The 11,692-nt window shown below is 44.1% G+C and overlaps 1 protein-coding gene across 2 annotated transcripts in view; it reads right to left on the reverse strand.

Annotated features, from left to right (window-relative positions):
- BMPR1A (bone morphogenetic protein receptor type 1A) overlaps positions 1-11,213 on the reverse strand; it is a 161,356-nt gene extending 150,143 nt beyond the window's left edge. Inside the window, exon 1 of one of the 2 annotated variants that reach the window (XM_090056556.1) lies at positions 11,060-11,213. The gene's annotated coding sequence lies outside the window, so the exon portion shown is untranslated. The remainder of the gene's footprint in view (positions 1-11,059) is intronic. The other variant, XM_090056558.1, reaches the window with a different exon arrangement.
- Between the last annotated feature and the right edge of the window lie 479 nt (positions 11,214-11,692).

The raw sequence follows: 11,692 nt of genomic DNA on the forward strand, positions 1-11,692 counted from the left end.
ACAGATATCTATGCCTCTTCTCACACCATAACTATCCAAAATTCTTGGCTGTAACATAGGCAGTACAAATTTGTGCTACTATTTTGCAGTGGATATCTGTTTGCTTTAAGGCAGTCTGTGCTCCCCACCTATCCCAGGATGTGCAGGTTAGGGCCTTTGAAGTCCTGGGAGTGCCTGCCCAAGTTCCCCCATTTGCAAAGGCATGACCAAAATCATATTCCTTGTATACACATCTCTGCAAGTGGGGAAAAGCAAGGTTTTTCTAGATTGGAGAGACATGTTTGGGAAAACCCAGGGTCCCCCTGTTTGCAGAGAAGTGCCTCAAGTGTTGTCCCACAGGACCAGGCCCCCAGCCACAGCTGGGAGCAGAGGGGTCCTAACTCCACGGGACAACAGCCAATGCCTGTTTTGCACAACGAAGTGGATCAGCTGTGCCAGGCAGTGAGCTACTGAAGCAGTGAGCACCCCCCACACATAATGCTCTGCTTGTGGAAGCACACATTTCAGAAAGCACTTAAAAATGATCCTTTTTCTTCAAGGTCATTTTTGAAGTATTTCTTTGGCCACAAATGCATGCACCCTTACTTGTAGGAGCTCTTCAGGGGCACCTGACACTTCAAGTAGCAAGTTTGTCCATGGCCTCAATATATTAGATACAGCTGTTATTGTTTAACTTCTTCGTAGAGGCAATGGAAAGGCTACTTCACTCCTAGATCCTTAGATTTCATACAGGCAGAATAAAAATAAAAAGCATTATTTCATCAGGTCTCCTAATTTCCCTTATTTCAATAAAACACAGTATCCCCTCATAGTTCAAACCGTTGAAAACAAACAAAAAATAGTGGGACTTGGAAAATGAGAATTTCTTTTTCCTGAAGAATTCCATCAACTTTGGCAGAACTCAAGCTTTTGTTTGTTGTGTAATAAAATTTGTAGCTTCAAATATCAGATAAAAAATGAACAGAGTTTACCATACACCAACTTCTCCCTAAACTTAGAAAGCGATGGATCATAATCTCTTTCCAATCCTGCTGCTGCTCATAGTTTTATCCAATTCCAGCAGGCTGAAACCTGACTGACTAGAATCTTGCCTGTTCTTATTGTTGTTATTAATCTGACAGGTCTTGGTTAAAATGACAGTCATGCTACGTTGGTAATATCATTAAGACAAACTCTGGAGTTATTTATGAAGGAGGATGACTGTAAAACAGCCTGAGAGGTGGAAGAGTAGTGAAAACATCCTTCCACATCAGCGAGAAAAACTGGGATCAGAGTAGTTTCAGTTTCATAGTTGGTAGGGTTGGAAGGGACCTAAGCAGACATCTAAGCAGAACACCTTGCACTTGTCCATACTGAAACCCATCTAAGCAATCCAACCCCCTGTCACGGGCAGCAAAGGATGCTGGGGTCAAGTGACCCCAGCTAGGTGGCTGTCTAGCCTCCTTCTGAAGACCCCCAAGGTAGGGGCAAGTACCACTTACCTTGGAAGTTGGTTCCAGATCCAAGCCACCCTCACCATGAATTAGCGCCTCCTGATATCTAGCCTGAATCTACTTGCAGGCAATGTATGGCCATTGTTCCTTGTTATCCCCGGCAGCGCTCGGGGGAACAGGGACTCTCCCACTGCCTGCTGGTCCCCCTTGGCAAGTTTATAGGTGGTCACCAGATCCCCTCTCAGCCTTCTTTTGTGCAGGCTGAACAGGTTCAGGTCCTTTAGCTTCTCCTCATAGGGCCTGCTCTGCTGCTCCCGGATCATGCGACTGGCCCTCCTCTGGACCCTCTCGATGCTGTCCACATCCCTCCTGAAGCGCAGCGCCCAGAACTGGACGCACTGCTCCAACTGCCACCTGACCAATGTTGCATAGAGCAGGAGGATCACCTCCTTGGACCTGCTTGTGATGCATCTATGGATGTATGACAAAGTGCGGTTAGCCTTCCTGACCACATACCCCCACTGACAGCTCATGTTCATCTTGGGATCAATAGTGATTCCAAGATCTTTCTCTGCCTCTGTGCTGACAAGAAGGAAGTGCCCTAGCCTGTAGGTAAGCTGCTGGTTCTTCCTCCCCAGGTGCAACACCTTGCACTTGTCCGTATTTAAACCCATCCTTTCAATAGGATGGGTTTCTATCCCCAGGACTCTCCCCCTACCCCTCAGCAACCCTCAAATCCAGGCTAGCAGGAGAGGTGGGGACAGGTGGAGTGTTCACGCCAATATTCAGCCTAAAGTGGCTACACATGTTAGCATAACAAATGCTGGGTAACAGTGGATCACAGATAAACCTAAGCTGGGGTGGTATAACTTGAAGCCATTTAAATAGTTCTTAAGACTAGTTCAGGGTGTTAACGTGTAGGCAATCCAAGGGTCAAGATTTCCAGGAGCCACCTAAAATTAATATGTAACAATGCCCTGAGGTAAACCCCAGTCTTTACTAAGGAATAGGTCATGTTGCTAAAACTAATCAAACCATAACCTCTTTCCCACTCTAGGCAAGTCAAGAGGGCTATAGAAATAATAGAACAGGTATACCATAAATGATTAAAAGGAAAATGGAATGAAGCCAGATCTCTGAAAGGGAAAGATGGTGTACAGACAAAAGATACACTAACTACTTTTAAATTACAAATACTGTATCTAAGTTGATTACAGGACTTGCTCAATTTAATGCAGTTAAAAATTGTTTTATCCTTTTAAATCATAGTAAAGCAAACAAGTATTCTTAACCCTGTCCACCAATTAATAAATTTAAGGACTATAAATTCATTAACCCTTTGGGGTCCTTTTGTAAAAAGTACCGAACCATGAACAACTACAGAACAAGTCTGTTCCATTTCAATAAGCATTACCTCTGACTATTTGCCATATTTCATTTTGAAGACACTGACTGAGGAAACCTCTTCAGTTTAAGCATTTATTTACTTTCTGGCATCTTGTGACTTTGAAAATAAGGATCTCCTCTGACTGTATGGTAGTCTTTTTCAGCAAGCACTAATTTAAAGTCTTCCTAGTTGATGGTATGTAGCATCTTCGACAGCTGAGCACTTAAATTATTAATCTGTGTTCCCTCACAAGTCTGAAAATGTTAACCAAAATTCTTTGAAACAAAAATTATTTTTGGTCATATATCATTTTCAGAGCTAAGTACATCATAAGCTCATAAACAGTAATTGAATCACTAGTTTTTAATCAACACAAATCAACAAATATGCACTAAGATGCATAAAAAAATATATATTTGGTCATGATCTGCCCTAAATTTTGAGTCACTGGGATCAAAAATGAGAGGTCTCTTGAAAGGCACAAGTGGATATGCAGAATTTTTCAGAGTGACTTTTACAGTCTAAAAAGAAACCAGACCTTTTTTGAGTACTTCATTTTTTGAATTTCAAATACTACGAGATTTTATTTGCTGGTCTTTAAATACTTCTCATAAATTAAACACAAAGCTCTTAAAGTGGTATGATACAATAATGAAGTGAACTTGATAGTTATAAGCATATATAAAAACAATGCAATGCTAGGCCTAAAAAAAAAAAAAGTATCTAAAGTTCCATTTTATTTCTATCACTGCAGCAATTCACTTCATACAATGAATGTACACAAACAGCTTTAAGTTTAAGATAGTGTGAGTTGGGGCTTCAGCTGGCTTCTAATATCAGTGGTTAGGTAGATAAAGTTTCCTGGGGATAGATATCAAGTCCATAGGTGCATAATGCAGGATATGCCTTTACTCTGAAATATCTGATGCTGGCTACCACTAGCAAAAGAATACTGGACTAGATGGGGCACTGTTTGGTACCTATTTGAAAGAATCCTATGCTTTGAATGTTAAGCTATTCTACTCCATCTTTGGCAAGTTATTTCACATATTTTTATAACAATAAAGGCTCACCTTTAAGTTAAAAAAAAATCAGCTAAAATTAAAGTATACACAAAGGGGATTAAGTAACAAATGTATACGTTTTTTACTGAAACATACAAAAGGGGGCATATCAGTGAATTAGGAATGATTAAAGATTCAGATGCCATTTTAAGATTTTTTTCCCCCAAATAATTTATGTAAATATATTTTATTTTTATTTTATTTTATTTTTTTTTTTACAGATTTATAACTTGAAAATTCTCTTTCTAAAAGTTTCAGTGCTACTTCTATAGCAGAACCCCTGGACAAGGAATGCACAGCTGCCAAGCAGATGTATAATTTCAGCATTTAGATTCCATTATTTCTAGTTTCTTTTTACTAGATGTTTTCACATTTTTCCATCTGTTTTTTGACCTCCCTCAGTTTAGTTTTCCCCCTTTCTCTTTTAGTTCATTATGGCAAAATAATTCTCTAAGTTAAAAACATCTTTTCACTTCAAAAAAAAAAAAAAAGTTGTGAATTTGAAGAGAGGTAGGGGAGCATGTGGGGCCAGGGCAGAACAAAAACAGACAATTCTAACAGAGGCTTGGATGTAAATAAAATGTGTCCCGTCTGTACTGGGTTTTAGTTCAGGGTTCTTGGTTTAAGCCAAATTGGCAAGTCTTTAAATGCAATCCTTCCATGCAGTTAAGACCAGAACCCCCCCCCACCAAAAAAAAACAACAAAACCCAAAACAAATCATGCAGGGATGGGTCCCATGTTTCACCAGAGCTCCCTGCTCCAATTTCTAGTTAGTATTCTAATCTGTGATTGCGTCTACAGGTACTTGTATTGTGTTTTATTATAATTTGTTTTTAAAGATTTTAACTAAGGGTATTCTTGAGACTCTTCCTCTTCATTACTAACATTAGTGAAATTAATTGATGCAAGTGATTGGCTTAAATTAATTGATTCATGCCTACCTGATATTAACAAGGCTTAAAAAGACTTAACACAGAATTTGGATATGAAATTTGCAGCAATCAAATGAAATCAGTGAAGCATAATTTTGTATACAGACAAGGATCATCACTGCTCTAAGTTCTGACTTTTCCCCATTCTGAAGATGCTTTCTAAGTTAAAAGATTTGTTATCTCTCTTTTTCCAGCCAGTCCATTCTTTTCCATCAGCAGAATGGGTCACTAGGAAGCAATAAAAAGTGTTCTGTACCTTAGGAAGTCCTTGCCCCATGCACAAAGCAATAAGACTATACCTGGGTCTACACAGCACCTGCACATGGCAAATTTCCAGCTGAGTGAAAACAACAAGGAAGGGAGTTTGGAAAATATTAATGACAGCATCAGCTGCAGGTCTAGCCAAAATGAAAGCTCCAAGAGCACAGAAGTGAGCAAAGAGGCATGAGAAAATGTAAAGCAATCAGTCCTTCAAAAAAATATGAAAATCTGACAGACAACATACTCATTTCCTGCAAGGAGAAAACAGCTACACAGTTAGAGCTTGAAGTCAGTGAAAGTCTATCTACTGACTTTGTTAGTGTTGGACTAGGCATTCAAAAGCAGAATTGGGGGCCTTTAATGAGACCTTCAACAAGAATATATTGTTCATGTTAAAGACCACAAATAAGATGGGTGTAAAATGAGAGAATTAAAAACATTCTCATAACTCTCTCCGAAAAATTCTCATAACAGTGTACAGGAAAACAAGAGAATACTACCAGCACCTGTTAGGAGTATAATTTTACTGCAAGTATTATGTGGTATTATTTTTGTCTATTCCTGATAAAAGAATACTTCAATTTAATCAGTCAGAAAGCATAAGGTTTCATATTTAAAAAAAGGTGATGAATTGTGGGAAGCTATATTAACAGTAACTACCACTCCATTATACCAATGCTTTCTACTGATGCTTTGGCTAGAATTAAATATTTTAGTGCTATCAAAGGACTGCTGGCCTAAAACAATTATTTGAACATATACCAAAAAATATAAAAATAGCCAAGGGATCTTCAGGCAAGCGGATAGGAAGAGATTTTTTTTTCTATATCTAGATGTGAATGGGGATTAGGAAGCAAGGTTGTGTTGGGCCAGAGCGTCTGATCTATCGGTAAAAGGTAAGCAAGTAGAAGTGAGGAAACTGACGGTAAAAAGCTTTGGGGTGTCTTTTGGGAAGTTCAGTTATTTCTTATCTTGTGGGTTGTTGGTCTTTTACTGTAAGCACCTTGACTCTTTCTGGGTATGGTGGGATATAAAGCTGAAGAACAACAAGGCATTTTTCTGAGTTAGCAGAGGGAACAATACTACAGGATGCAGTTGTGGGCTGCTGAAGTGAACTTAACAAATCTTCACTTCATAGGATTTCTTAAATTTGTTTTCAACAGTTCCAACTGCATAAATGTTTCCCCTCAATTGTATTCATACAGACATTTGATTATTTGTCCATTTCGTGATTTTTTTTAAAATAACATATATACAACTAAGGTTAGTAAATGTATTTGAAGACCAAATCAATGTGATGACCATAAAGCAGTCCTGAACTTCAGTGCTGCCCAGAAAGTACAAAACAGAACCAACAGATCATAAAAAGTCTTGCTTCACAGAGCCAGTCAACATTAATTTGGTTGAAAGACTTAGTTGTTTAATGCTGAGACAGTAAGGGCACATCCAGACATATGCAGACATTTGGTTCTCTGGAGAAAGGTAGCAGCAACATGGCCTGCACCACATGGCTGCTTCTTGTCCCCAGGGAATGCCCATGCCATGACTGCTTTGGTGCACAGCAAGTTACCCCAGGAGTAGTAGGGGAGGCTGCAGCCAGCACAGCGCTGGCCCCAGCAGCCTTACCTGGGGTCCTCCCAGGGCTGCAGCCATGGCAATAAAATCCAATAAGGCAGTTTTGATAAGGCAACAAAACTTCCCTGACTATAAATATCCAACAGCAGGATTTTATTTTCCATCAGTGCTCCCGAGCAGGTTGGTGCCTCTTGCCACTAAACTAAATATCAAATTATTTAGATTTATAATCTTCTCAAAATGCAAACCAATACAAACAAAAAATCTCAACACTGTATACCTAGTAGGCATGTGCAAAACAGGCCACAGTCGATTTGGATTCGGCCTGAATCAGGATCAGTGATTCAATTTGTTGATTCAGATCAATGCCCTCAATTCGATTTGGCCAAATTCGAATGTGAAGATTCGATGCTGATTCGGAGAATATGCAATTCGGCCATACGCACAGCTTTAAATGTTTTTTCTACATACCTCAAGGTACCAGACGTGGCTTGTGAATGCTGTGATGGTGGGGTGGATGGAGTGTCCCACAGGAGCCCAGGGTCCCCCCCCCCGCATGTTTGGTTGCAAACCCAGAAGTGAACCGGTAGTTCCAGTCCACTCACAAGTCTGCCACCGAGCATGCAGGGGACCCCTCCAGTTCTGTGCACCCCACTTCAGAAGGGATGTGGACAACATTGAGAGGGTCCAGAGGAGGGCCACCCGCATGATCCGGGGACAACAGGGCAGACCCTACAATGAGAGACTGTGGGACCTAAACCTGTTCAGCCTTCACAAGAGAAGGCTGAGGGGGGACCTGGTGAATGTCTATAAACTCACTAGGGGGGACCAGAAGGGTTTGGGGGAGACATTGTTTCCCCTAGCGCCCCCTGGTATGACAAGGAACAATGGACACAAATTATTGTAGAGTAGGTTTAGATTAGGCATCCGCGAGAACTACTTCACAGTTAGGGCGGCTAGGAGCTGGAACCAACTTCCAAGGGAAGTGGTGCTGGCTCCTACCCTGGGGATCTTTAAGAAGAAGCTTGATGCCTACCTGGCTGGACTCATTTGAGTCCAGTTTTTTTCTCCCGCCCAGGCAGGGGGTTGGACTTGAAGATCTACAAGGTCCCTTCCGACCCTACTTCTATGATTCTATGATTTGGCCACTGAATCAGGCCAAATTGAATCAGTGACCAAATCTTCACACAGCCCTAATACCTAGTTCAACAAGCTGCAGAAAATGCCGGCCTTTTGAATTTCTGTAGCCACTTGCTCTCAAAAACAAATTTCAAGAGACGTGACTTAGAAACATTTGGCTCTATTACATAGCTGTAGAGATCAGATAGTTAGATCAAGAATGGCACTGTAATCCTAAGCTTGAATCTGTCTCATCTAGCTCCTTGTGGAACTGGGAGACAGTGGCAGGTGCTCTTGGAGATCAGCAGCAGGAGTGAACTTCTCCATAGCTACCACTTCAGTCATGCATGGGAGATTTACAGATTTTATAAAGGTCTGTAAATCTTCCATATGACTTCAGGTAGATTGCCTCATAGTCTTGTATATCACTTGAAAGAGCAGGAACAATGGCACCACCCATGAAGATGAGCAGGGATGGAGTTTGGGGATTTTTTTTCAGGAGGGTTGAGGAAGAGGGCCGGCTTTCCTTGTAAAAGCTAGGCTGAGTGTAAACAATGTATTCATACTCCTGGCAATCTGCTCTCTGCTCCTTCCTTAGGGCAGAGCTGCATTACTTCCCTTGCCGCAATACATGTGTGGCCTTGTGCCCCTTAGAGCCACAGGGGCTTTCAGGTATATCAAGGCAAGCAACAGAAGGCATTAAAATGAAATTCACTAAATACACAATGAGCCAGTATTATACCTATTTTTACCATTTCTTTCTTTTTTAAAGGGTTTCTAATACACTAAACTATGTTACAAATGACAATAAAAATGTCATAAATGTTATCGATGTTAAACATCGAAGTAACTTTTTATTTAAAACAGTCCCTTAATTAAATATATTTTTCACTATATAAACATACAAATATTTTTCACCACAGAAACAAAATAAAAACTAACTTAAAAGTTATGTGAGAAGCAAGGATTGTACATGCGTGGCCAACTTTTCTGGACCAACTGCATGATTGGATAGACTCAGGCCTACCATAATGCAAAGGGGGTTTCGTTTTTTTAATATAAACCAAAAACAATACTATACTGCATCCTCAAAGGCCTCTCTCGTATCAACGGTTAAACATCTGCCCTCAACACCTGAGGCAACAACTCCCAGCTCACCTCCTTCAGGCCATGTTACTAGGACACTTCTTTTTAAACTCTGACCATGGTCAAGAACAAAATCTAACAACAAATCTGAACATAAAAATTAAAATAATAGCTAAAAAACTATCAAAACATTAAGACGACCCAAAAATATCAGAAAGTTTCTTTAAGAAGTTGGGTCAGTTCCCTGACCACACCAAGTGTTAGACATCAAAATACAAGCACTAAGGGCTGTGCAAAGCTTCAGTTGCTGATTCGATTTGGCAGAGATTCGTGAATCAGGAGACCCATTAATCTCTCTGAATTGAATTAGAACCCTCGGAAACGATTCGGAGAGATTCAACAATTCAGACAGACGCAGATTTAAATCTTTTTTCTACATACCTCAAGGTACTAGATGGCTCATGAATGCTGCGCTGGTGGGGCAGATGGAGCATCCTACAGGAGCGTGGGGGGGTCCCCAGTTCACTCAGCAGCAGACCCGGAAGCAGACCAGAAGCACTTATGGTCCACTTCTGGGTTTGCCACTGAGCATGTGGGGGCCCCCCCGCACTCTTGTGGGATGCTCCATTCGCTCCAGCATTGCAGCATTTATGAGCTGGTACCTAGAGGTATGTAGAAAAAATATTTAAAGCTGTGCCTATGACTGAATCGCTGATTCCGCGAATCAGCACAGAATCTTCAGATTCGGCAGAATCGAATCGGGGCACTGATTTAAGTCAATGAATCAAATCACTGCCCCCGATTCGGGCAGAATCCAAATCGAATATGGCCCGTTTTGCACACCACTAACAAACAGGCACTTCTCTCAGGTATTGCTGAATTTAGCATTTTTGTGGTTCTAGTACTAGGAGAGAAAATTCTGGCTCTAAGGATCCTTTAGGATCAAAGTCAGGAAGTTCAGGATTTGGTACAATAATCGTACCTTTAACACGGCAAAATCCTTGTCAGTGTTTTTTTATTTAGAGTTACCACACAATATTTTAATAAGCATATTTTGACCAATAGCATTAAATCTAAAATAGTTTATGTAATGACAGTACAGTAGGCATACTATGATGTCATGATTTATGAAGATGTCTTTTCCACCCAATAACCACAGGAATCACATTTAGCCAAATACATGCATTGTCTGTCAACTGAATAGCAAAGAGGCTATACTAAGGCCTCCATACGAGTACACGGTTTGGCATTCGCAGCCACCAGATGAAAAACCTAAGGCTGGCTTGTACTTCCTCTCAAAAAGTAAAGAAGGGGAAGACCATACGTTAATCAATATCAGGACAGGTTTCACCAATCACTGCCATGTAACAGCACATCCTATATCAGCTTGGACAAGGTATGCTACATTCCTGACCCAGATCATTTTGAGGGCGACCTCCGAGAAGAGAGATCTCTCTGCTGAAGTATTCCCAAGCAGTGGCACATGCAGGGGTCAATGTGGTGGGTCTCTGGGCCACTGCCCCAGGGTGGCCAGCACCAAGTGAGTGACCAAGGGTGCTGCCAGAGGTAGGTGCCCTTCCCCCACCCCTTTCCCTACCACCAAATCAACTTTTGGGGAGAATGAAAGTGGGGGAACGTGGGCAAAAGGGTGGGGGATAACCCAGCTGTATAAACCCCCTGGGTGCTGGCTGGAATTAGGGCTGCCACTTGGTTGAAGGCCCTGCTCCAGTCTCTATCCACCCTCTCGTTCGTCAAATGCGCCCCGCGCCCAGCGACAGGTGCGGCCCCTTTGCCCGCCCGTCCGTCCGTCCGCCGCAGCGCCTGGGGCTCGATTCAGCAGCCATGAAGAGCGCGGCGGTGCCAGTGGCGGGTACGCGGAGGCGGAGACAGGCGCAGGAGCGCAACCCTTCCCCGCGAAAGGCAGTGCGCAGGCCTGCGGGCCTCGCTCGTCCCAGCCGCGCCCCCGCGTCAACCGAGGCCGCCCAGCTCCGTACCGCGGGGCCGTCCCGCAATCGGCTTCTCCCGGGCCGTGTGCGTGCGGCGGCAGCGACCCAGGCCCCCTCGTCCGCCTGGGCCGCGCTCGCGGCCGCCCCAAGCAGCGCGGAGGCGGCTCCCATCGGGGTGCGCCCAGCCCGCTCGCAGGCCCACGCGGCACGCGGCGCCCCACAGCACAGCACTCGCCCGCCCCCGGCCCCGCTCACCTGCGACGGGAGGCACTCATTGTCCCGGCGCTAGGCGCTCCCTGCACCGGCCGCCGGCTCCTCAGGCCTCGCGCGGCTCCAGCGGGCGGGAGAGGGGGGGGCGGGGCGCGGCCGGGACACAGCGCAGGCTCGGCGGCGCAGGCTCGCGACACCCAGGCGGTGCGGGCGAGGCCGAATCCCAATCAGTGCGGCGGGGCGGGGCGGGTGTGGAGCGCCCCCGTCCGAGAGTGGCCGAGGCTTCCCCGTGCCCCCCCCCGGGCCTCAGTCCCAGTCCAACGCGGGCGGGCTGGCAGGGAGCGCTCCCCCCCAGCCGGGGAAGCGGTGGGGACGGCTGGGAGGCGCAGGAGGCCGCAGCCGCGGCGACTCCGCCGTCCGGTGCGGCCCCAGGCGCCAGCCCTGGGTAGAATTGATGCAGGCGCTTTCATGGGGAGCCGGCCCGGCCCGGCCCGGCCATCGGGTCACATCTTGCCCTTTCCCCAGCTCTCGCTGTACATGTTGGCCCCTGATAACACAGCGCTGTGGGACCCTGCTCACGTACTCATCAAAAACAAAATAGAAGATGCGCCTTCAATCCTAAGCGTTTTGCAGCCTGGCTTTAACTGTGTTGGATTAAATGCACAATTCATAAATGTG

The sequence above is a fragment of the Crocodylus siamensis genome, chromosome 7 (assembly GCF_052110815.1).
Source record: "Crocodylus siamensis isolate JL-2025a chromosome 7, ASM5211081v1, whole genome shotgun sequence".
Classification (NCBI taxonomy): Eukaryota; Metazoa; Chordata; order Crocodylia; family Crocodylidae; genus Crocodylus; species Crocodylus siamensis.